The sequence below is a fragment of the Protopterus annectens genome, chromosome 8.part0, assembly GCF_019279795.1.
Source record: "Protopterus annectens isolate FY-2018-M chromosome 8.part0, PAN1.0, whole genome shotgun sequence".
Taxonomy (NCBI): Eukaryota; Metazoa; Chordata; order Ceratodontiformes; family Protopteridae; genus Protopterus; species Protopterus annectens.
This window is the reverse complement of record NC_056741.1, coordinates 997,209,294-997,235,206: the sequence shown is the minus strand read 5'-3', so window position 1 is coordinate 997,235,206 and position 25,913 is coordinate 997,209,294.

Genomic DNA, 25,913 nt, shown 5'->3' with positions numbered 1-25,913 from the left:
CAGAGCGTGCTGGCACTTTCCAGACCTTAGGTCACTTCTGCATGCTAGTGACAAGCTTAGCCACTGCAGTGATCCCTGGGCTACTTCTTCTGTTTCACATCCACTCATCACGGTTTCTATTAAAGAGTGTGAGTGAGGGTTTATACTTGAGGTATATTTGAATCCTGTTCCAAACAAAGCAAAGTCTGGCAAAGATGACTAATCCTTATAGGTGTGCAACAACCTCTGTGGATCTGCATGCAAACCCTTTATTGCTTATGTGCTCCACAGAGGGATTTCCAAAACCCTTTGGTAATGTGATTATCAAGGGAAAGATGACTAAACACATGGCTGTATGCATACATTAGTACCTGTTCCACATTTTGGGGGCTACTACCTATGTTGTACTCTGGGGCTACTTTGTTTTCTAAAAGTGGATAACTATGCTTTCTTTGGCTTATAGCTTTACAGCATGAGTTTGACACCAGGTATCTGTCTCTATGATACCCTTTTGGTGGATGTGTGTGTCATCTGGAGAATAAAGTATAGCCCACAGTATGCATTTTCAACAAACATGGGCAGACATATCTCAACAACAGAACAAAAAGTGAGTCCCAGCTCTACTTTCAAAGTCTGGAAGTATTTATTCAAAAAACTTCACTGTATTTACAAAGTTGATTTTCAATCTCTTAGCGCCTCGGCCAACAGCCTTTTCAGAGTAAAAAAATAACAGTCACAAAAAGACCATTTATATACATCTATAAAATATTTAATTACATTCAATTAAATCATTATTCAATTAAAACATAAAAAATTCAAAAATTTAAAGGTATAGCCTTAAACAAGGCTTTGCCAATTACATTCCTTATTTAAACCATATGGAGCCAGAGTACCATATTTCATAATTAAGACAGACTCCTTTTGTCTCAATACACTTTTCTGAAAATCAACATTATTAAAATGTAATGGTACATGTTCCAAAACTGTTGCTTTCATACAACTCATATCTCCACCATGACACAAGTTAAAATGTTCTGCAATGGGACTATTTAGTTTTTTATTTTTTACATCTCTAACATGTTCTTTTAGTCTGTCTGCCAACATTCTCTTCGTTTCACCAATATAAAATTTCTTACATGTGCAAAAAATAGTATAAATCAATCCCTTACTTCTACATGTATACTTAGCCCTAACACTAAAATTTTTTCCATTAATTTTTTCTACTTCAGTTACTATATATTTACACACTGAACAACTTCCACATGGGAAGGTGCCCAGCTCTTTCAAACTAGTTACTATCTGAATTGTAGATTGTTTAAATATACTATGAACTATAAAATCTCTAATGCTTTTGGCTTTTTTATATGACACAATTAATCTAATATTATTTAAAGAATCAACTTCATTTTTGATAATGTACCAATATTGCTTAATCAATTCATTCATAATATAAGAAAAATTCGTATATTTTGTCACAAAAAATATTTTTTCTTCACTAGTTGAATATTCATTGTATCTATGTTCATTATATTTTCCATCAGTTGTTTTTATATCAAAACTATTTTTGAACACCTTTATAATATTGTTTTTAACTGCATTAATATCATAACCCCTATTAATAAATAATTTAGCCATTCTTAAAGATTCTTCAAAAGCTAAATTAACATCTGAGTTAAGCCTTTTTATTCTCATAAACTCTCCATAGGGTATACTTTTTAACGTATGTGTAGGATGACAACTACTTCCACACATTTTCCAACTAACTTCATCAAATTTTCTGTATATACTAGTATGAATGAACTGATTATTAATACCTTTAAGAGAAATGTCCAAAAAATTAATTTCAGAACCTATCTGTACATCCCCAAATTTGATACCATATTTATTAATATTTAAGTTCTGTATAAATTCATCACAAAATTCATAACCATCTTTACATATAAAAATAAGATCATCAATAAATCTATAATATTTTATGACATATGTATTGAAGAAAAGTAATTTATATAGAAATTCATTCTCAAACATCCCCATAAATAAATTAGCATAAGCTGGAGCAAATGCTGCTCCCATCGCTGTTCCAATTAATTGCTTATATAATTTACCATTAAATTCAAAAGCATTATTTTTTAAACAAAATTCTGTCATTTCTAGTATATAGTGTGTTCTAGGACAATCACTCAGAAAAAATTTAATAGCTTCTAATCCCCAAAAATGGGAGATGTTTGTATATAAACTCTCTACATCTGCAGTAATAAAATACATTCCTTCCTCCCAAACTATACCTTTGATATTTTGTAAAAAATCATAAGAATCTTTGATATAAGAAGGTAATGTCATAACTTTATCAATTAATACATCATGTAACAAACTACACATATTATAAGTAAAGAAGCCATGAGCTGACACAATTGGACGACCCGGGGGGCTATTGAAATTTTTGTGTATTTTCGGCAGACAAAAAATCTTGCCATTTGAGTATTTTTAATAACTATTCTATGGTCAACATCAGATTTTGTAAAATAATGTAACCTAATACCTTTCTGTAACAAATTCATAAAGTCAGCTTCTGCTTCCTTTATGTATCTTAAATCAATCTCAAGATAAACATTTTTATTACCCAAATGCTTCATACACATCTCGTAATAATCACACGCGTTTAATATGACCAGTTTACCCCCTTTATCCGAGGGCTTAAACACTATATTCTTATTCTTACTAAGTCCCTGCAGTTTATTCCACTCTATTCTTGTCAGATTATAATCATGTTTTTGTTTCAAAAAACATTCTAGCTCCTTTTCCATCAATAGATTCAATACACATTCAAACTTTTGTATTAATGTGTTTTTATACGGAGGTATAAACGAACTATTTGATTTTAACTTGTTAACATTAAATGTACTATATGCATTAACCATGTCGTCATTATCTGAAGTACACGAATAAAAACTCTCATCATTCTCACTATCACTGTTAAACATTTCCGTAATAGAGCTGTTGTTATTCTCGACAGAACCAAAATTATGTCTAGAAAAATACTCCTTAAGATTGATTTTACGAAACAGTTGAAACACTTCTGTTTTTAACTCATATTTTTTCGGAAAGCAGGTAGGAACAAACTTCAACTTCATTAGTACCTGTTCCACATTTTGGGGGCTACTACCTATGTTGTACTCTGGGGCTACTTTGTTTTCTAAAAGTGGATAACTATGCTTTCTTTGGCTTATAGCTTTACAGCATGAGTTTGACACCAGGTATCTGTCTCTATGATACCCTTTTGGTGGATGTGTGTGTCATCTGGAGAATAAAGTATAGCCCACAGTATGCATTTTCAACAAACATGGGCAGACATATCCCTACTGTGTTTGCTTGTACCTAAGAAAGCTATATGCCAAACAGGAGTGGTCCCAGGACTGAGTGCAGGTGAATACCACTTGTTACTGGCATAGAATTGTACATGGAGGCTGCAAATGTTACTGTGTGTCCTACATCTGTGCGTCACTTGTCAATCCATCATCTAGCAATCGTTTATGGTCAGTCTGTTGAGGATATGTATAATACCAGAATGTAGGATGGGTATGAATTGCTGGTGAGCTATAGCTTGGCTGTGTGGACCTCCCCTCCCTCACCTATAGCCTTGTTAACTGGCTTGAACTCTACCAGGTGTAGGAACCATGATCTGGCCTTGGTCAACCTATTGATCAACCATGATCTGGCCTTGAGAACCTAAGTGGGTATGGTGCAGTGTTTGCAGGTTCATAATGTCTCTGTTAATGAGTTCCATAATGCTGTGCTCCATAGCCTTCCCAATAACATTTGTCTGGCTTATAGGGTGAGAGTTTCCAGGATCTGTTGTAGTTCTACCCTTAATCAATTTATGTTAACATTTGCACTGGGTGTGACGAGGGTGGACAGGTTTAGGAATAAGTATATTAGAGGGTCAGCCCAGATTTGAAGGTTAGTAGACCAAGCCAGATAGGCAGGATTAAGTTGGTTTATACATGTGCTGAGAAGGGATGCAGAGTATATTGTGAAATAGATGCAAAGGATGAAGCCGCCATGTAACAGGAAAAGAGGAATGCCTAAGATGAGGTTTATGGCTGTGGTGACAGAGAACATGCAGATGGATGGTGTGACAGTGCAGGATGCAGAGGGCAGGAAGAAATTAAAACAGATGATCTACTGTGGCAACCCCTAATGGGAGCATCTGAAAGGAGAAGAAGAAGATGTTGTAGCTCAACCCTTGTGGACTGTAAACACCATTACCGTGCGTCATTCCACAAGTATGTAACCTGTATAGAGGCTACATCTGGACAGAGTGTTTAGGTGAGTGGTGACTTCATATGTCAGCTTGTGTATGACACAGCTAGGGACGCTGTCCAGTACCACTGCCACTGTGATTTGGACTGTGGTAAAGAGATGTTTTAACTAGAGTTTATGTGAATCATCAGGTTTTACATTTTTCAGGTTTGGAAATGTGGCCCTTGTGTAACGACAGGGTGGTGAAACCCACATTCAAACTATCTGACAAGAAATTGGTAATGTCAGTCAGATAAGTGTACTTTGTGACCATTAACATTAACTGTGACCCGATCTGAGATTTCCCCTGTAGATTATACACAACACTAAAGAAAGCTTTAGTGTTATCTTTGGAATCCTTGCCATTTTCTATTTTGAAGCTTGCCTTGTATGTTTATTGAAGGATTGTATTTTCCCAATGATACTGACCAGGGAAGCTATCCCTTCTTGGTATGTAACTCTTTTTTGGTACAACTTCACACCTTCTATTATATATTTAGTTTATGGCAGGGGTCCATGAGACTAATGCACTTTTACTGTATAAGTGAAAATTTCTTGTGTTTGTGATAGCTGTAGGTTCACTGTAGGTGAACAGTATGCATTACTAAAGGATTATGCAGCTGGGACAGTGTTAACCTTAGTAATGCAAACCAATGACAGATAGCAACAACAGCATCACCCACAGCATACACACACATGTGTACTCAAGTTCCAAAATGTGTGTAGTACAATGCATACTGGCCACCAATAGAAACTATGGAGTGTTAACACTGACAAATACAGGGCATGTCACCCTGCCCATGTGTCCAATATGCATGTACATGCAGACAGTGCACCTCCACCCTGTTCATAAATGGACACCTGCAAACCTGTATTGCACACACCCCACACTTACTGTCCACTGTATAATGCATGCTGACACAACTACACACATAAGCCAAGTGGCACATGGGCAAACAAAACACAATTGGAATAAACACTGGTGAAAACAATACAACATTGCTAATTACAGCTTTAATGCATCATGCCTGCTCAGCTACACCTTCAAGGATATCATTACACTTTACTGCTGACAACATGCTACACATCCAACCATTGTTATACTTTATTAAAGTCACCCTGTGCATCAGCACCATGTTAGCCTGCTCCTGCATCAATGTTACAGATGACAGGAGGTGGCACAGGTTTCATCATATGCACAGGGTGTGTTGTTGGTTTGCCAGAGGCCTACCCTGAGCCATACAATTGACATGTGTGTGTGAGTGTGTGTGTGAGGGCCATGAGTACTGTTATGGGCCAATGTTGATGTAATGTGTGCGGGTATGTGTTTGCCCTAGGTTTCTGATTTATGTGTGTATGTCTGCATGCACACAGTTCCATCATGTGGCTGCCATATACTGGTATTTGTGAGACAGCTACAGACTGTACCTGGCAGGCTTTACAGATCACCATCTCTGGCCATGGATATGGAACCTGTGCCTGGCAGGGGTGCTACAGACAGCATCAGGTACTAATCCAGATTGGGTACTATCCAAAGAGGTTGACATATGTCCACTGGATCCAGGTCCCTGCTGAGACTGGCCAGAGCCATGTGCACATGGTCTGCTAGGATGGTCTATGGACAGCCCCCCTGGGGCTGGTACTGGCACTACGGGAGTGGCTGTGACTTGCTGGATGTCTGCAGCAAACTCCAGCTGCTGATGTTGTTGGCATACGTCCACATTGATGTCTCAACTGTCCCACACTTTCCTGACACATGGACATGACATTGTGGAGGACATCCAATGTCTCACCCCAACATCTATCCAATGACCACATTGGGGTGAGACATGACGTAGTTACGTATGGCACCTGCTAGGTCATGGATACTGTCATTTACAGAGGTGTTATGAGCCCTCTGTGCCCTTAGCCCCTGCCTTGTGTACTGCTCCATTTGTGTCGGTGCCTCCATGATAGCCTGGAACATGCATGTGGTAGAAAGAGGAGTGGCACGTCTGCCAGGGGCATGATGACCAGCACTGTTCTGACGAGAACCCCTAGGCATCTGCCTATGTGGTACCATTCTAGACATCTGGCTATGGCTGCTGTGTCCTGATACATATGCCATAGATACCACACTGTCCTGGCCAGTGCCAACCGTACACTGTCCCTCAGCTAAGGGCAATGGTGATAATGGATGTACAGGCAGTATGACTGTGTGCATGGATGGGGTGGAGACTTGTGTACTGTCAACTGGTGGCCCAACAACAGACCCTAAAAAACCTGCCTGTGCCTCAACACACATATCCTCATCATCACTGTCTGTCTCAGTGACATCAGGTTCCCTGCTGTACTGAACCAGTCCCACCTTGGCACCTGTGAGAGGAAAACAGAAAACACACTTTTAAGACCTGAACATGACTTCAGACAACATGCACACATGCACACATGCACACATGCGCACATGCATACATGCACACATGCGTACATGCGCACATGCGCACATGCACATATGCACACATGCACACACACAAAAATACACTCCTCCCTAAAGCAGAGACACACAACACCAACAATCACAGAACATACACAATAGCAGGTGATGGTGGGGTACAGTATCACAAGCAAAACAGTCATATCACACATGTCAGCATGCAGGACATGTATTGCTCAACAGCATGCAGTGCAAGTGTAGTCAGTCCTTGTTACTAACAGTATACATGGCTTTGATGCATGTGTTTTGTTATTAGGTGATGGCCCTCCCCCTGGAAAACAATGCATACATGGACACAACATTGCTGTGCAGGTATTCATAACCCTGTAATGTACTGTGCACCATAACTCATAGGTGTATATACCATTGCTGGATGTGTATGTGTGTGTCAGATAGGTATCCAATGCTGATTACAGCCTCTGTGTCTTTAGCAAATAATTGTGGACACATTTGTAGCACATGCATGATGAGTGTTCACACAACATCATCAGTGGTGCATGGATAATTGATGGAATAGCATTCGGCCACATACCCAATGTACGGTACTTATGGTGAGTGTAGATAATATTGTGGACATGCCAGTCTCATCCATAAAATGGCATGCTAAAACACAACTACATATTTAAACACTACACATACCCAATGTGTGTCATATGACCTTGCCACTCAACAGCATCACAAGACATATATGTGTCAGTTGTGCAAATGGTGATTGGTGTGCATACTGTTTAGAGGTGCATATGTGTGCACACATACAACATTAAGTTGTATAACAATGAACGCTATGTGTAGTACTGTGGTTACAATAACTGAATGGGGTATAGTACCATAGGCCATCATCATGAAGCATCAGGTGGTCACTCAAGGCTACAAATGTTTCCCAAACCAGCACTAATCATGCTGTACTGGAACTGTACTACCTTGGCTAAATTCACCATTTCACAACCAGTTGTTACGTGAGTTTGTAAGGAGGCCAATAAGTAGCATTCCCTGACATGAATGTGTAGTATGTTGCAGAGTGTTTAAATGCCCCATGATAGGCCTCTACCCCTCAGGTATATTATGTGCAATGTGTGGATGAGATTTTGGATACTGGAGTGTGTCTTTACAGAGGGTTTAGGAATCCTTTATGTGTAGCATGTTAAAATGCTCTGTGTAAGACATAGATGTGTATGTTATGTGCATGTTGAGTATCAACTGTGCCTATCCAATGGTCACTACAGTCTAGCCACATTTGTTTGAGATGGTGTGGGTATTGCATGTGTTTGAGGCAGCTAATCACATGAGTGAGATGTGAGTGCTCTTACACCAAACATGCACAGCATGCATTATGGGTAGGTGTGTTACATGTGTACATGGCCTACACCTTAATTATGACATGCACTTTTTATTTACAATAATAAATGTAGAACACACTCACCAGCATCTGTCCACTGCCTTGATGTCACCCCAGAGGGACATACATAGAGATGAGACAGTTTGTCAGTGGCCACAACTGTGGCATTCCTACTGTGTGTTTACAATCTTACAGTACAACAACAGTTTACATTCATAGGGCTACAGATTATGTTCCAAATGATCAGTATTGCACAACAATAGGCTCCACATCTTTAACGACACATTCCACATCTAACATATTCATGATCTACCAATACAGATAACAGTAGTCTACAGATATGCCATGTTACCTGCATGCTCCATGTGTGCTTGCTGGGTGGCTCCAACCTCCATCATGGTGCATGTCTGCAGCTGTTGCTGTTGGGCAGGTGCTACTAGGCTCAGGAGCAGCTCCTCCCCTCTGATGAGGGGGGATGGATATTAACACCACCTCCTGTTACAAGCTGTTGTCTATGCACATCAGCAGCATGCTGACGGACATGTCTGAGAAGATCACTGCAGTGGTGGCGTACCTGCTCATATGTCCGGTTATGCAGGCCTACCTCATTGACCCTGCAGACGACATCTTGCCACATTGCAATACGCTCCTGCTGGTCCTGGTTGGTTTGTGAGAACATGAGACGGTAGTGCTGAATCATACTGCTAGTAATTATATCATCTTCAGCACTACTGTAAATGGGGTTCCTGCGACAGGCCATGATCCCTGGAAGACATAAATACAAAAATGTGTCTGAGCAAGTCATATGGCACAATTAACATTATACAGTACAGCTATTACTGAACTGCCATATATAGCAACCTATAAGCTAACCGAGAATGAAACACTGTAACTGCCACTTATCACTGCTCACCCCAAAACTGCTTGAAATTGCCTGGCTCACTCTCTATCTAATGAACCATGTTCTGCACAGCAACAAAATAAAATCACTATATAAGACTATACAAGAGTACCTGGCACACTGTATGCAACACGATGCACCACCTAGCTACAGCAGATATACATCAAGCTGATGTGTAAAGAAATATATCATCCATCACAATCAGTGTAAGGTCCAATAAATGTACTACTATTTTACAACACAACTTGTTAATGCCAAACCCGTGGCCAAAATATGTGCACAATTGGGAATATAGGTCGCATACTGCTGTAGTACACTATGAATGTTGCTAGATACGCAGTTATACGTTTTACCAGACATATGTCAAAGGACATGTTACAGACATACCCACACACACACATCAGACATAATTACAGGACACAAAGGTATGACAACCCAAATAAGCTTTCAGTGTATACTATACAGTACTGTGTGTCAGTACTTACACAGCCTTAATCTTGAGAACTGTAATCTGTGATGAATACAGGGACAACACAAAACAGTGGATGCAAGCAATGTGGACATACACCGTACTTTGCTGTAAAGGCCCAGAGCTTCAAGTAGTACTACAGTGCACACAGGATTTGCATTCAACATCGATACCAATCAATAATCATAGATGTAGTGCTTTAGCCTCCAATGACACACCCTAGTTAAAACTAAGGGACTTAATCACACTGTATGCAATAGCACTTGTTCTGCCTAGCAACAGAATATACAGCTTTTGGTTGGATCAAAGCAAGGACCCATAATACCATGACATAAACAGTTTCCCCACTAAGCTATCCCACAGATACATATCTTTGATGTATTCGCAAACATATTGACCATCACAGTCAGTCAACAGTACTAGGAATCGATTGCATCAAGTAGATGTAGGTGTGTATGAGTATATATAGCTGCATATATATATATATATATATATATATATATATATATATATATATATATATATATACATATACACATCCATTGGTCTACATATACATATATATGTAGGCGCATATACATTCCACCTTTCATAGTGAGAATATCAATTATACAAAGGATGTAAGATGGACAGTAATGTAATAAAATCGCACAGTCCTGGGATAAATGCATTGAAGGTGTTCACAGCCCAGGTAGCTTTAACAGGCCTTACTGGCTTCAACATTGCAAACTGAACAAACCACCCACAGTGTTTAACCACCACATGTCATATACCAACTCTGTATGCTGTCTTGTTTTTCACACACTAAAACCTGCATACAAATATGCACATGCTAACCTTCATCAACATATATAGCTCCCCTCTTCACAAACAGTTGCAATATGTCCCCTGCTCTATGCAAATATACAGATGTGAATATATATGACACATATATATTTCTCCGTATGTGTGTGGCATATACACACACAAGGTCCACACTGTTGTAAGTCCCTGGACCTCACAGCTGAACTGTTGGGCCTTGCTGCAACACAAACAGGTATCACATATGAACACACACTAACATTGGGGGGGTATATATGGCAACAGATGCTAGATAAGCATACTAGACTGCTACAGCAGTTGCCAATGCTAAGCTACACTTTAATATGACTATCATGCGTGTGTTGATCTGTCACACCTATGTTTATATAATGTCAGCACTAATCCCCCCAACAGCCATTGGCCACATTACTGTACAGAACACAGATAACATGGATCAGATCTTTGACATTTAATGCTGAGCTACATATTTCACAGGTATGTCCCACTGCCCACAGGTGCACACAGTATTGTCCATAGCAGTAGTTAAGCAGAACATCTGTGCATAAAGAAGTACTTCTGCCACATATGAATGGTTCACATTATGTAGACTATTCTTCAATAACATCTACTACATGCCAGTAAATACATATGTGTCACATACTTTACCTTTGTATGATTTGGTAATATTTCTGTTTCCTTTTCTCTGTCTCTCATTCTCTGTCTCTCTTTCTGTCAGTCTCTGCAATAGAGTGATTGAGTTTATTGGCAGAGACTGCAGCCTGCTTTTGTAGGAATTTGCACATGAGCATGTGATGGCCTGTGCACCAATTAGTGGCCACCATTTGCTAATTGCATGCAGTCTGCTGTGTAGTAATTGCAGTAATCACTGTCATAGCAACCCAGTACTATAAATTGCTGACTCATGTAGGCGTGGCGCTTTCGGCTTTCTAAGATGGAGATCATCCTTGTTTGTTGTGGACACATTGTTTAAGACAGAAGGTTAGTATAGATCTTATATCAGAAGCCAGGGGTGTAGCCAGCGATTTACATTTTGTACTCAGACCTAATGTTGCTGCTTCCAGTACCCACTTGTCAGTGTAGAAATGTACACACCCCTCAAAATGCTACCCCAAGATACATGGAAAGATGTACTTTCTTTTCAACCATTACAATTAACTGCCATACAAAGCTAGTTATTGAGATGTATTCCTTTGGCACAAGAATTGTTTGTGAACTGCTATACTGTGAATATTCATTTACTCAGTTCTAAACAGTTTGTGCTTTTTTAGTGTTGATGTTAGCACATGCGGCTCAGAAAAACTGGACACATTTCAGTACTGCGAGTATTATGCTTACCTACATCCTTGGTAGACCCTGCACACACAGGTATATTCTACATTTTGGTAGGGTTGCAGAAGTACAGAGAGCGTAAGTACTATTGTGTGGATTTTATCTTGCTGGACTTACAGGGTTGCTGTGTACATGTTAGTTTATCAAGGCAAGTAGTCTGTCAGCATAACTCCCACTGTGGACCTATCCACTTGATAGCCAGAGAACAGCCTGTTATATTTTGTCTGTGTACCACACAGGTCTTTTCAGCAATAGAGCAATGGCATTTTTACAGTTGGTTGCTACCAGTACATGGCTACATTCATTTGTATTTCAGTGTTGTATTCCTACATAAGGGTATGCTTCTGAAAGTCCTTCCAAAGCTATTTGCACAGTGTGTAATAGCAGAAAGGCTGATATGCCTCTGTGTTTCTACCTCTGCCAGACCTCTCAACCACTCAGGTACATATTTGAACAGACTTAGGGAAAAGGCAAGAAAAAGTCAGGGACAATCAGGGACACCTTTAAAATATTAGTGCCATTAAGTTGAGACATTGAGAGAATCAGAGCATATGAATTAATACACCTTTTCTGAAGTAAAAGAAGTGTCTAACTCTTAATTATTGTCATTATTCATTAAGTGAAATTCACCACCTTTCTGGCCAAAGTCAGTAGTTTTCAGAGGGATTCAGAGGGACAGAGCTAAAATTTGTTTCAAAATCAGTGACATCCCTGAAAATTAGGGACAGTTGGGAGGTATGGCCTCTGCCGTAAACAGATATGCCAGTGTTTGTCCTGCTGTGATACTGTGTGGGGTTGTAAAGTGATGGTGTAACATTATTTCCCGCTAGAATGGCTGCTTCTCTTATCACAGTCATGTAATGTAATCCCACAACAACTGTTGGTCAACATCCACAAAACAAGTTGTGTGGTATGTATTCCTATTTTCCCTTTACATTCTCTCATTCTGATGCATGATATATTTATTTAAGCACCAACTTGATAAATGTCTACTGTAGCTTAGTGGTATTTCATGTTATGTAGTGTGTGCAAGGTCTGGGGTTCGAGACTTACAGAGGTGTTTTATTTTGCTCCTGAGCAGAACAAGGGCCCTCACATACAGAGTGACTAAGGCACTTTTAAGCAGTTGTAAGCGGGTTTGCACAGGTTTGCGCATTGCTGCGCATTGCTTAGCCAAGAGCAAACAAGCACAAACCCGCGCAAACCCGCTAACTACTGCTTAATAGTGCTTACTCCCGCTAACCCCCGCGCTCATTTCTTTAAAAGAAAAGAAAAATGGGGAGATAGGAAAGTGGTGAAAAAGGGGCACAAAGAGGGAAAGACAGTATGGAAAATAGCTCGGGATGTGCAGGATGGGTGTAGGGAAGGTCCATAGCTGCCCATTTCTTCAACAGCAACAGCTGTGCATATACAATAAATTTGGAGGTGGATATGAACCCTTTAACCCCGAGAGAGGGGTGAGGACAACAAAGTATGTTGTAAAGCCAATTAAATAACATTTCATGCATCCAGTGGACATGTGTGCAAATGGGCAGCTATGTATGGGGCGTACTTTTTTTTTTGGGAGCAGATTGCCCCTTTTTTTTCAGGTGAGAGTGGAATGTGGGGTAGGGGAAGTAGGTATATTTAGGGAGGTAGGTTGGGGAGGTAAACAGACAAGACAAACAAGACGCATACAGGGGCGGTATATGACACATGTGGTGGGTGAACACCTTTGACAGGGAGGGATGTTTGGAAATCGCAAGCCCATGAGCCCCCAGATGGAAACAGTGGGACTGAGGTCCCCACCCATGGGCAGTCACCACTGCACCTTCACGGCCAAGAAGGTGACTGTGCTGGGGGCTGTGTAGGAGGGGCAGGCTGACCTGGGAGTTGTGCCACTCGGCCCTCAAGCTGGCATAGAAGTTCTGCAACAGAACGTTCAATCTCTCTACGCACAACAGCCCGGACCATTCGAAGGGTGATAGGTGGCCCTCCTCTGCCCACGCTTTCATGGGGGGGCCGAGCCCCATCCCCTGCAGTGCTTCCATCCGAAGGTGGCACAGGTCCAACGGAGGAGGAGGTCCCAGGCTAGGCACCAAATCTGCTGGTGCTGGGTGCCATGGCCAGCTGAGGTGGGACAGGTGGGTCCGCTGGGACCGGCTTTCCCATACGAACTATGTTTTGGAGAGTTTAATAAAGATATGGGCTAGTAACAGTCAACAGCATTCCCAATTAGTTATAACAGCATGCAGAAGTATTCCCATTAAACCAACACACCAGAATTTCAACAGTTGAAAAGCAAGCATAGCACATGCATATATAGAACATTAGTGGACATTACAACAGTATGCAGATGAATTGATGGCAACAGGCCACCAATATTGTGGTATTTTAAGAGGGCACATGCATAGAAATAAATTCAAATATTTATAAACCAATAGGACATATATCCCAACAAATGTTTTGAGATTAGACATATGGATTGAGGTGTGGAATTGCATTTTTTGTGCACATACAGTAGGGTGGAAAAAGATAGCTCAGTTAACAACTTATATATCCGTCTAGTTTTCACTACATTCCTATAAACTGCAGTTATATTTCCCTTACATGTATTATTACACTACCCAATGTCCTTATATTGTGCAATTGGATTTTACTAGATCATTATATACATGAGCTGTATCTTACATACAGACTGTCCAAGATGCAGATGTTACTGCAACATATTTTGAGTGTTGCTCACACACAGTACTGCTAAGATGGTACACTGACAGCTCTACTTTCATATAATTATCTAGATATGTTCAGGTGAAAGTATCAGTTATATGTTAATAGCTCCTTACATTTCTGGCAGCACATTTCTGGGGAACACAATACCAAGCTACTCATGTGCCAGATTAACCTGTACATGCTGGGCATGAACTAACAGTTGAGGGATGTAAATATGCATAAAAGCTACTGACACTCCCTTCATTCATGTTACATGGGCCTACCCAAGTGTGGGTTGACACTGTTTAATACAACACTACTATTTGTAGAATGCAACAGTACAGCAACATATCAATGAAAATGACACAGATGCACTCCAGGAATTATACATTTATTAAAGGATTATTATACCTTTATTTATTGGGTTAAAACACTTTTTGAAGGCGCTCTCATTTATTTTATATAACAGTACATGCAGAATAATTACTAACCTGCCTGATGACACAGCCTTTGCAGCCTATCTTCATGGGCTTGCTGGTTCATAGCCTGGACACCTGCAGCTGTGAAGTAAATGCAGTGATATTGAGACATACCTATCAATAGTGTAGACAAGCATAGCAATTCTTAACTACTTAATACAATGGCTACTTAGTACTGGGGCATTAGGCATCGCACAGGATTCCTGGATCCACTGGTCCAGTTGATCCTTCCTACATTGCTTCAGGTCAGAATAATGGCGCCTGACCTGCTCACCAGTCTGAGGAACACCAGTGGCACTGGTGAGATCACGGGCAAGACTGTTTCAGGCCTCTGTTTTATATTGGGTACCCTGGTACTGGCCCTGCAGGAGTCTTTCCTCATGATTGTGGACAAGGAACCAAACCATTACTTTGCACTTCTCAGTGCCCCAGCATTGCACTCTAAATCGAGTGCCTTCTCCAACACTGGCCATGCTGACTGCAGAAGGAAGCTACAACCAGTTATAGCAAGTATTTCCACCTGTGGAGCTTAAATATGTCTCATTTCCCGCACTTATTTATGATTGGCCACTTTTAGAAAACCTCAGCTGTAGGCACGCCTGCTTAGCTGATGTTGGCAATGTTTAAAATTTCTTTGACAGATATGTGTCTATTGAAAGTGCATGCTTATGAAATGCTGTCATGGCTTAGTGGTTAAGTACTGTGACTATAGTGCACAGTATCCTGAGTTCGAGCCCTGTCACTGCTTTTTATTTTCCTACTGGGCAGACCTGACTGGTTAAGGTACAGTAAAGGAGGTGTGGCCGTGTTTAACTGACTTTGCTCAACTTTGCTCAACGTTGCTTGATGTTGCCCGACATTGTGTTGGTTAGCGTGGTGCGCAGCTCCGCGCAAATGCATTGTGGTTGCGCTGGTTAGCGCGGTGCTTAGCTATGTGCAAAGACATTGCGCTGGTTAATGCGGTGCCCAGCTATGAGCAATTGGATTTAAATATGCTCAATACTGGTAAAATGTGCTTAGCAGTACTTTATATTGCTTAAAATTGGGTACTCATGCCTCTAAATGCATAACCATTTCACCTTCATATATATATAATTTGTTCACTACTACATTTAACTTTTCAATGCTTTTTACAAAACTTATACATAAAAAATGTCAGGAAATATTTTTGCATACAGATTTCCAGCAGAAAATGGAATGTGCAGTAGTGGGACTCGAACCTGGAATGCCTCCTCTTTGTGCAAAGGCTCTAACCACTATGTTATCTTGTTTAATTTGCTTAGCTTTGTCTTATTATCCTCTTCTGGTGTCTAAGCTGCTAACTGTAGCTAAGCAATGGGCAAACCCGTGCAAATACGGGCAGCTATATTAGATGAAATAAAAAAAAATAAAAAAACTCTTTCTATTTTTAATTTTGTCATTTGTTTAATATATGGGGGAGTGTAGTGTTACATTGTGCACATGTGAGCAGACTCGCTCATGTAACTTGAAATTGCGGCATTTCTTCATTGCAAGGGTGTGGATTTTTGGACTGCTCGGCAGTCCTACATGCCCCTACACTCGTCCATGCTCTGTGTAAGCTTTAGAGTTGAGGCAGCGCGCCCTCATTAATATGCATGGTGCGCTGCCATCATACTCTTAGACTGGCGCTTCCGTGTAAGACTAATCTAGTCTTACACGGAAGATTAGTAAATCCTGGGGATTGTCTTTAGGTTTCATTAATATTATAGATCATGGTGACTATAACCCAGAATATTAAAAATAGCTCTGATATAATTTTACTTGAAATGTGATGTTTGATTGTCGTTGTTTTATTACCCTATGCAAAAGTATAGTTGTGTCTCTCCCAGATTAAATAACATTTTCTAGTTGATTTGTAGGACTCTTGAACTTCCTCCTAAATATGCCATCTTCATTTTTTCTAACATTGACTGAGTATTGCAGCCCATCAAATATATTTCCTCAAATTGCAACTAGTCAGATGTTTCTTTGTGAAAGCAGTGTCAGCAAAGATTTAATGACAGTAATAGGAATGATTTAAGCTTTTTGGGATTTTCAATCATCTCTTGTGGCTGTGCAAATATGGAGACAGTGTATATGTAAGGTGTTAGGGAGCAGGGCATCTGCTTCCCTACAGAAAACATTTCTTATTACTATTGTTATTATTATTATTATTATTATCTTTTTTTTTCATCTGGTCAAAGCTTTAACAAGTTTGGATTGTCAGACTATAGCTTTGGTTAATGGTTATTGAAGGATTCATCGCAGAACCATCTATTTTTGTCTTTAAGATTTTACAACTAAATTGTTGACATTGCGCACAAGTAGTTTTAGCTGTTAGACAGATAGAAAAATGAATGTTTCAAGTTGCCTCTTCCAGTTATTGTTTGTGGTGCTGTGATTTAGTGACAAGCTGAAAAGATGAATTGTTTTATACAGCTGTTGCTGGATGAGAAATGGATGAATACAGACATATTATATTCAGCTGACATTAAACCAGAAGAATTATTTATTTATTATTTATTTATTTTACATTTGTTGACCGGGATAATCCATCTGGATACATGTCCATTTTTAGCGGAGGCCCGGGGAGAAAAGTTCCTCATTGACAGTAATTTGCATTCATATTAAACAGAGTACATAATACTTCTTTTGATAATTAATACATGAGGTAACAGAAAAGCATATGGTTGTATACAATTAACATTTAGAAGGGAAAAAAACATCAGATTAATGCTTGATACAGAGAATGAGCCTCAAGGTATTCCTATAAAGAAGTAGAGGTTGAGGAAAGTGATGGGTTTAGTCTGGTTTAGAACATTGACAGAGACATGTACAATAGAAGCCAAAAAAGAAATAAACGATTTACACTGGAAGACTAGTGACTTTTAATACCAAAAGAAAATCCTTCAGTTAAGTAAATACATGTGAAACAGAAATCTTCAACTCCATAGACATTCTCTCTGAAACATATAACCACAATGCACACATATCACATGACTAAGAAAAAACAGCAATAATTTAAACATTAAAATCCACAAGAAGTCAAAGGGCTTACGATTTTAGATGCAATTCAAGTTATGTAGAAAATAATCTCCAAATGCAAAACCAGTAAAACATTACAGGGACTGTACAAAATAAAAACTTTTTTTTAATGTCCCATATATATATATATATATATATATATATATATATATATATATATATATACCAAAACAGAAAAATACTGGAAAAGGTTTATGTGTAAATTGTTTGTATTAATTTACCATTAGTGCTATTTCCGTGATTGTGACTTATTATTTATTTATGTATTGTATTTGTTATCTGGGTGTAAAGCACTGATACTTTATCATTTCTGACAATTTCAAATCAGTCTTAGCCTGGGGTTAATAATATGACCATTCACATAGAGTATATAAGTTAGGGAAAACATGAAGTGACAGTGAGTGAAAAATAAAAATTGAGTGTACATAGAAGTCTGAAGTGGGAAATGTAAAGCAAAGGAGGCTAGTAGGACAGTTAAGTTAAAAGAGAGAGATTAGTTGATTTAGGTTATGTGGCCTTTTGAGTTGCAGGAACATTTAGCTTGATTAAATAGATGGATTTTAGTAGTCCATGGAACCTGGGATAAGATGAAGTATCCCTCAGTTCAGGAAGGAAGGACTCTCATCATTTGGGACAGAGAATTGAGAATGCATGGCCTGAGGCATGAAGTCTGGAAAGTGGGATTTGTGTTAAAGGACCTGTATGATTCAGGTTTCTGAGGCTATATGTGGAGGCTTGTCTGATTACTTTAGAGGTTAAAGGAGGGAGAGTCTGTTGCAGGAGCCTGAATAATTGTGAGCTTAGTAGTAGGTCTGCTCTTTGTTTAACGGGGAGCCAATTTGCTACTTCTAGACTCATTCATTACTGGGGGATTCAGTGACCAATCTACATTTTTTTTCAAGTGCTTGAATGGTAGTAGAGTTTTTAATAGATAGATAGATGCTGCTGAGACAAGGTGTGTGTGTGTGTGGTGGGGGGGAGTTAAAATTTTGAGTTAAGGAAGCAGGATTCCATTCCCTGTTGGAGCTCTGGTTGGATATTACAGTAAACATTAAGACCTGGTGGATAAGCATTTAATTTGATGCACAACTTCAGTTCAAGCTTTTTTTTTTTTTTTTTCAATAATCCGTCTTTTATTGTTTTTCAGTAACATAACTACACACTATAAATATATACAATATATACATGATTGCTTCCAAAAGTTACATAAACATTATATATTAATGCAAATTATTAAAAAAGAAATACAACATGAAAAAGTCCACAATCTGTATTATTGTTACGATCTATGTCAAATCTAAGATTGAATCATTCTTATAAATATGTGTCCTGAGTAATAGTGGATAAGAACCTCTAGGCCAACACAATATTGAAGATTTGCTCCCATATTTTTATATTATTTATGCTTTTCTTATGGTCATTGATTAACAATTTATGTGCTAATATGTGTCTGATTGCTAATGTTCTAAAATTTTCCCAAGATGTCTGAGTCGGGTTCAACCAGTTTGAAGCTATGTATAGTTTCATTAATAAACAGATATTCATGATTATGATCTTTTTCGATTTATCTAAGTTATCTGGAGGAATATGTAAGATAATAAATTCCCAAGAGAGTGTTGAATGCTGGTATCCCATTTTCTGTAATTGAAGTTTTAATGAATTCCAAAGTTTAAAAATGCATTTGCAACTCCAAAACATGTGAAACAAGTCAGCTGTCTGGTCTGTACAATATGGACACTTAGGTGAATTCTTTGAGTCAAATTTATGAAGAATAAGACAGGTATAGTATGCATTGTTAAATATCATCAATTGTGTGAATAGTAATTTCTGAAGGGACACACAGACTTTAATGTTAGCTTAAATGCTTCCAAGATCTTGCTGTCATCAACTAATATTAAATTTTCCCTCCAATAATTCGATAAGAGAATATGTTTGTTATATTTCATCTCTTTTATCAGTTTATATGAAATAGTTATATATTTTTTATCTTGTATCAGAGCTTCCCACAGATTACGACATATATTTAATTCCTCTTCATTAAAATCAAAGTTATTAAAATAATTTATAGCCAGATCTTTTAGTTGTCTCATGATAATTAGATAGGAAATAGGAAGACTTTTCTCTTTTAAAATATCGTGAACTGATATCCCAAGAAAGGGGTAAAGATCCAATACAATTAAATCCTTTATTAGGGGGAATTTTTGTAAGTCTATCAACTTATTCCCAATTACTAAATTTGGGTTCTTGTGGAATGGTTGAAACACCATCATATAATTTAGTAGGTTTAATGAGGTAAAAAGATTTTGAATTGAAGTTACATAACTTTTAATATGTTCCATTAAGTCATATTTACTGAGTGTTCCTCTATTCAGAAAGGGTAGAGCTTTACAGTTAATTCCCACTTTAGTTACATGTCTGTAGGTTAAGACCAGCCATTTTGGCACCCATTTCAGACTGCCTCTATCAAAGTGAATCACCCTTAAAATTCTGTTGGCATTAATTATCAAGTAATAAGTTTCAAAATTTGGTAAGTCTAAACCTCCCCTATTCTTTGGAGCCATCAGTTTCTCATATGTTATCCTCGTTTTCCTAGGTTCCCAAATAAATCTCCCTAGTCCTATATGAAGCTGTTTAAAAAATTTCCTCGTGATTCTAAGTTGTGTAGCTCTAAGTATATATAATATTCTGGGAAGAACATTCATTTTGATAATTGCAGTTCTTGCCATCATTGGTAGTTTCAGTTTACTCCATCTTTTCAAGTCCAATGTTATCTGATCCCAAGTTGACTTAACATTGTTTATAAAAAAATCTCTATTATCAGTTGAAAATACAATACCCAGATATTTTGTTTTTTCTTCCGTCAATACTTGTCCTATCAATGGTAGCAATGAAAAAGGTGTAGGAGTCTTTAATGGGAATATTTTGGATTTCTTAAAATTCAGTTTATAATTAGAGATTTTCTCAAAGTCTTCTATTGCTTTTAATATTTTCTCGGTGTCTGACACTGGTGTGGTACAATATATATTTAAATCATCTGCGAAAGCAGCCATATTTATTTTCATACCATATAGTGTTGGAGGATTATAAAAAGCATTTTGTTTAATGTGTAAAAATAATGGTTCCAAATAAAGATTAAACAAAATAGGAGACAATGGGCACCCTTGTCGGGTACCATTTTTAATTTGTATTCTTTTAGAGCATTCTTGATTGATAAATAGATTTGTATATGTGTTATTATATATTTTCCTTAATGTTAGAATGAAATCCGAAGGTATATTAAAGTATGATAACATATCAAATAGGTATACCAAGTTAACTCTGTCAAATGCTTTCTGTGCATCAATTATGAGTGCATAAATATTGAGATTTTTGTACTTGGCGTATGAGATTAATGTGTGAAGCGTTAATGTATTATCAGTGGTCTGTCTCCCATCCATAAATTGTTCCTCTGATATTAATAAATTTGTGACCTTTTTCAGTCTATTTGCCAGGATGGATGTCATAATTTTCATGTCTATGTTCAAGAGTGAAATGGGTCTGTAATTATCTGGGTTTTTAGAGTCACTTTTTTCTTTCGGTATCAAAATAGTCTTAGAAGCATTAAAGTGAGGATCATTGATTTTATTTTGAATTATATAATTAAATGTCTGTAGTTCAAGCTTTTTTTAATTCAGTATTTAAATTGCCTCTTCCAAGTTCCATAAATATAGGAACAAAAATAAAGAAAAAAAACGTTGCTCAAATAGTACATGCAGAACTGTGTTTACTATTATTTGTTTTTGTTGTTGTTTTAAACATGTAAGTATGGAAATTAAAATGAAAATCAAACAAACAAAAAAAAAACTTCCAGTTAGCATATGCAAAAATGTGTGTATTTTTTTGTTTGTTTTAAACACATAAAGATGCTCACTTATTCTCAAGGATAACGTCCTTTTTTTCAGTATAAAGTGTTACATAAGTAGTACAGGTAACCACATACACTATCCCTGTATCATCACAGTTATATCTCTTTATAGCCCTGAAACTCATTCCAGAATGTGGAATCCCTGCTACAAGCCCACTCTTAATATAACATCACCATTTGCAGCCTGCCCTGGTGGCATAGAGAGCTAAAACCTTGACAACAATTCAGGTAACCAAAGTTTGAATAAAGTTGCAGGTTTTATATGGAGCAGGCAAAGGGAGGATTTGCCTGTCCATCTTGAGGGGTAAGGAATGGAGGTGTACATACTGTGGGCACACAAACATGGTATGATTTGCCTGGTGGAGATCAGGTAAAGGCACACACAGTGCAAATTGAAGGTAGACAGGGTATCATGTCAATATCAACCCCTTGTAGAAATTGAGGATCCATTCAGTGTTGATGCCATTTTCATGTCTTGCCCGTAGAATATTAGCGAGTTTGAACTGGATAAGACAGAAAAGGAAAAACACTCCCTCAGATGCAGTGTGACACTGCTCCAGGATGCCTTGATCTTTGATCTCCTTGCCCTAAATATGGTTGGAGAAAACCCTAGAGTGGTTGGGAGGGTTCAGTAAACCTGGTAATTGAGGAAAGGCACTAGAAACATCTGGTGGTCAACTGGGTGAGTGAGAGAGAGGACAATAAATATATATACACATATGTGTGTATATATATATATATATATATATATATATATATATATATATATATATAAAATTTATTTATTTATTTTACATTTGTTGACCGGGATCATCTGACTGGATGTATGTCCATTTTCAGGAGTCATTTTTTGTTGGAGTTGCATGATGACACAGTTCATGGGTTCATAGGTTATTACTAAGGCTAACGACCACTATGGTCCTTTCAAGTCTAGCTGCATACCACAAACCCATTTGGATCCTAAGTATGATGGATATCTATAGTGAGGGGCATGTTAGTAGGTAGGTAAGTAAGGGATTTGCATGGGGGGCTGTTAGTTAGGATAATACTTTTCTTATCAGGGGTCTCTGTCCATAACGGATATGGGGGTCAAACCAGGGGTAAATTTACAATTTCCCATCAGTTTGTCAAAGTTCTATTTGAACAGGGTGAGGGATGAGCTCTGTTTTACATGGATAAAGAGCCTATTTCATAGCACAGGGATCCTTTAGGACACATATCTGTCTCTCCCTCTCTCTCTCTTGCACATTCTGTTTATAGCACAAACAAAGTTCAGATCCCTGAAGCTAGTTTCTGGTACTGTTTGTTTCACTCATGTGTAACAGATCCATCAGGGCATGGTTTGAGAAAGCCCTGTAAGCCAGGCAAAGACTCCATCTCAGCCACCTGTAGAATACAGAGATAGAGCCTTTAGGCCATCAGTGTAGGACAGGATATTCATGCCCATAAATTCTCCTGGTGAGAAACCTTTGTGGGCTTTCTAACAATTGCAAATGTCTGTTTAGATACGTGCCAAAGAACACATTGTATTCAATAACAGGTCTGGTAAGGGCCAAGTACAGTGATACTATAACTTCCTTGGACCTGGATGCCATAACCATACCTATAAGTTGGGCAGTTCCATGCTATTATTTGGTATTTTAACATAAACGTTCTAAATTTTATTTACAGCTGAGAAGGACAGAACTATATATGCATTTAGATGAGCACTTTCTTCTAACTTTATAACCTTCCATCCTTTTTTTAGTCCCTTGTATCTCAGTGACAATAAATTCCCATCTTCACTGTCCAATTCAGTCCCCTTACTTTCTGTCATCAGAGGACAATAGGCATCAGAAGCAAAATGTGGGGATCATGAGTCATTATCCTACATCAAGTCAGAGGATTATTTTTTATTCCTAACACCATCTCTTGTTGGTCATTAGATAAAGGAGAATGTGTAATATTCTTGCCCCCCCCTGAGGATGTAAGTTTCTGCATATCTGTTGCGCGGAGTTACAGAATGAATGTCTGCTTGGTAGGGTCATGCTTCGCTGTTGTTCTCACATGGAACATATGCTGCTCTCTAACCAGTACTAATTGCTCTGTTACTGGATGTGTACTAAATTTTTCTGTATAAGGGGGAACTGGCACTGATCACTCACTTTCACCACTGTTCATCTGGCTCCTTCTTTGGGTGCTGCTAATCGCACCTATGCCAGCTGTGGTACAGGTATGACTGGCAGCAGTATGCCATCTGTGGTATAGTTGGGGCTTTATTCACCTGTGCCACAGTATTGACTTAGTTCATGTCCTACTAATCTGACATAAAATTGCTAAACTGTACATTTGTTTGTATAATAGCATGGGTGGAATAGCAGTCATGTGGAGACCCCAAATAGAAATGTTATTTTTGCTGTGTTTACTATCACAACAGTTTTATATCAAAATAAAAATGTCAGTGCACAGTACAGCCCGATAAGATACTTAAGTATAAACTATAAAATCTATAAAATTAAATCTGCCTAGTGTTTAAGAAAATTGAGATGTTTGTAAGATGTGCATAACACTGATCTTGGCACATTTATGGTAACAAAACATTAATAACCTATTTCCTTTACACACCCACTTAATTCTTATGGCTTCCTTATTAAGAAGTAAAACTAGAGTAATAACATATTGGTATGATGTGAGTTTGTCATATATTAATTCATATGTGTTTTAGTATTCAGGCTTGGTGTATGATCATCAGACTTTTTTTTTTTTTTTGAGAAATAAACATCAGACAGTTTCAATGCATCTGAAACAGCAATTAGTAAAATACGTTGCTCAGGGCTAGTTCAAATAAACTGCTAATGAAATACTAAAATGTATTTTTTTTTTTTTTTTTTTTTTTTTTTTTGCTGAATTGCATATGCATTCTTAGCTTTTAAAAAGTAAACATAGCAGAACGATATTTATTCAGTACTTTTTAGAAATGCACAGATTTTCCCACTTTGATAGCATTTGCAAGTGACAATGTTCTTCACTTGCTGCAACAGCTATAACACTGGTTGACAGACATGACGCACAAAGAAAGATGCAGGTTCTTGATCTGGCTCTGTCAAGTAGATCAGAAGAGTCCTGTTTGGAGGTTATACAATGTACAAAAGGTAGAGTCTGGAGAAAAGATTCCTAAGGGCACTTTTTTTTTGTTACATACAGAAGAAATGACTACAGTCACTTTTGATGAGACACAAAGTTCCTTTGTTATTCTTAGACAGGTAACGAAAATTATAATGACAAGTGAAATGACAGCTTCAGCAATACTTGCTACGAGGTGAAAAATGAAAACTTCCACTGAGCCAAGAAGAAAACATTACTGCCATGAAAGGAGGCCTTCTCCGACCATGCTTTATTGTTTCAGTTCAATTAGGGAGTGCAGTTGTTCTTGTTGGCAATGTGATATACAATGGAGACCTTTACTGTGATTTTGGTAATTAATTATCTGTAGCAATATGATAAAATGTTTTACCTCTAGTCAAAGGGTAATCTTTCAAATGATGGCTGTTGTTTTCCATAGCACACAAATCACTTGTTTTACAATTTCTAATACATGTAAATCTTTCATTCATTTAGCAGTGGACATTTTCTGGTACCTACATCATGATGACCATAAGTTTGATATGGTAATAGAGGGAATGAGTCAGCAGCCAAAAGTTATTGCAGAACCAGAGAAGATTACTTACTTAGGCCCACTGGGCATTGCCATTAATGCAGTGATTAAGTGTGGCATTTATAATCATTTATTGCACTGGGTATGTACACAATTGTAAGCGAGTTGTGCTTCAGAGACATATACTGTGCTTATACGCAGCAGTTAAAAACTGGTTTAGAAGGTCTTAATCAAATGATGTTAATGAGAAATATGTGTAAAACAGGTGACTTACTTATGTAAACAGAACTGCTTTCCCACCTTTTGCAATTCACAGCAGATTTTTGATGTGCAACTTTACTGTTCGCAGATCTGTTATAGAAAGCAAATCTGTGCCTTTTCAAGTCAATTTGCAATCAGAGAAGATGCTTAGTTTTTGCTTCACACCTTAGTATTTCCCACTTTAAGCAGCGTATTCCTGCTATACCAAACTCTTATGTTCTCAGCAGAGCTCACTGACTTAGAAGAAGTGTATATAGGCAGAGAATAGTCCACTTAAACTTTGTGTGTGTA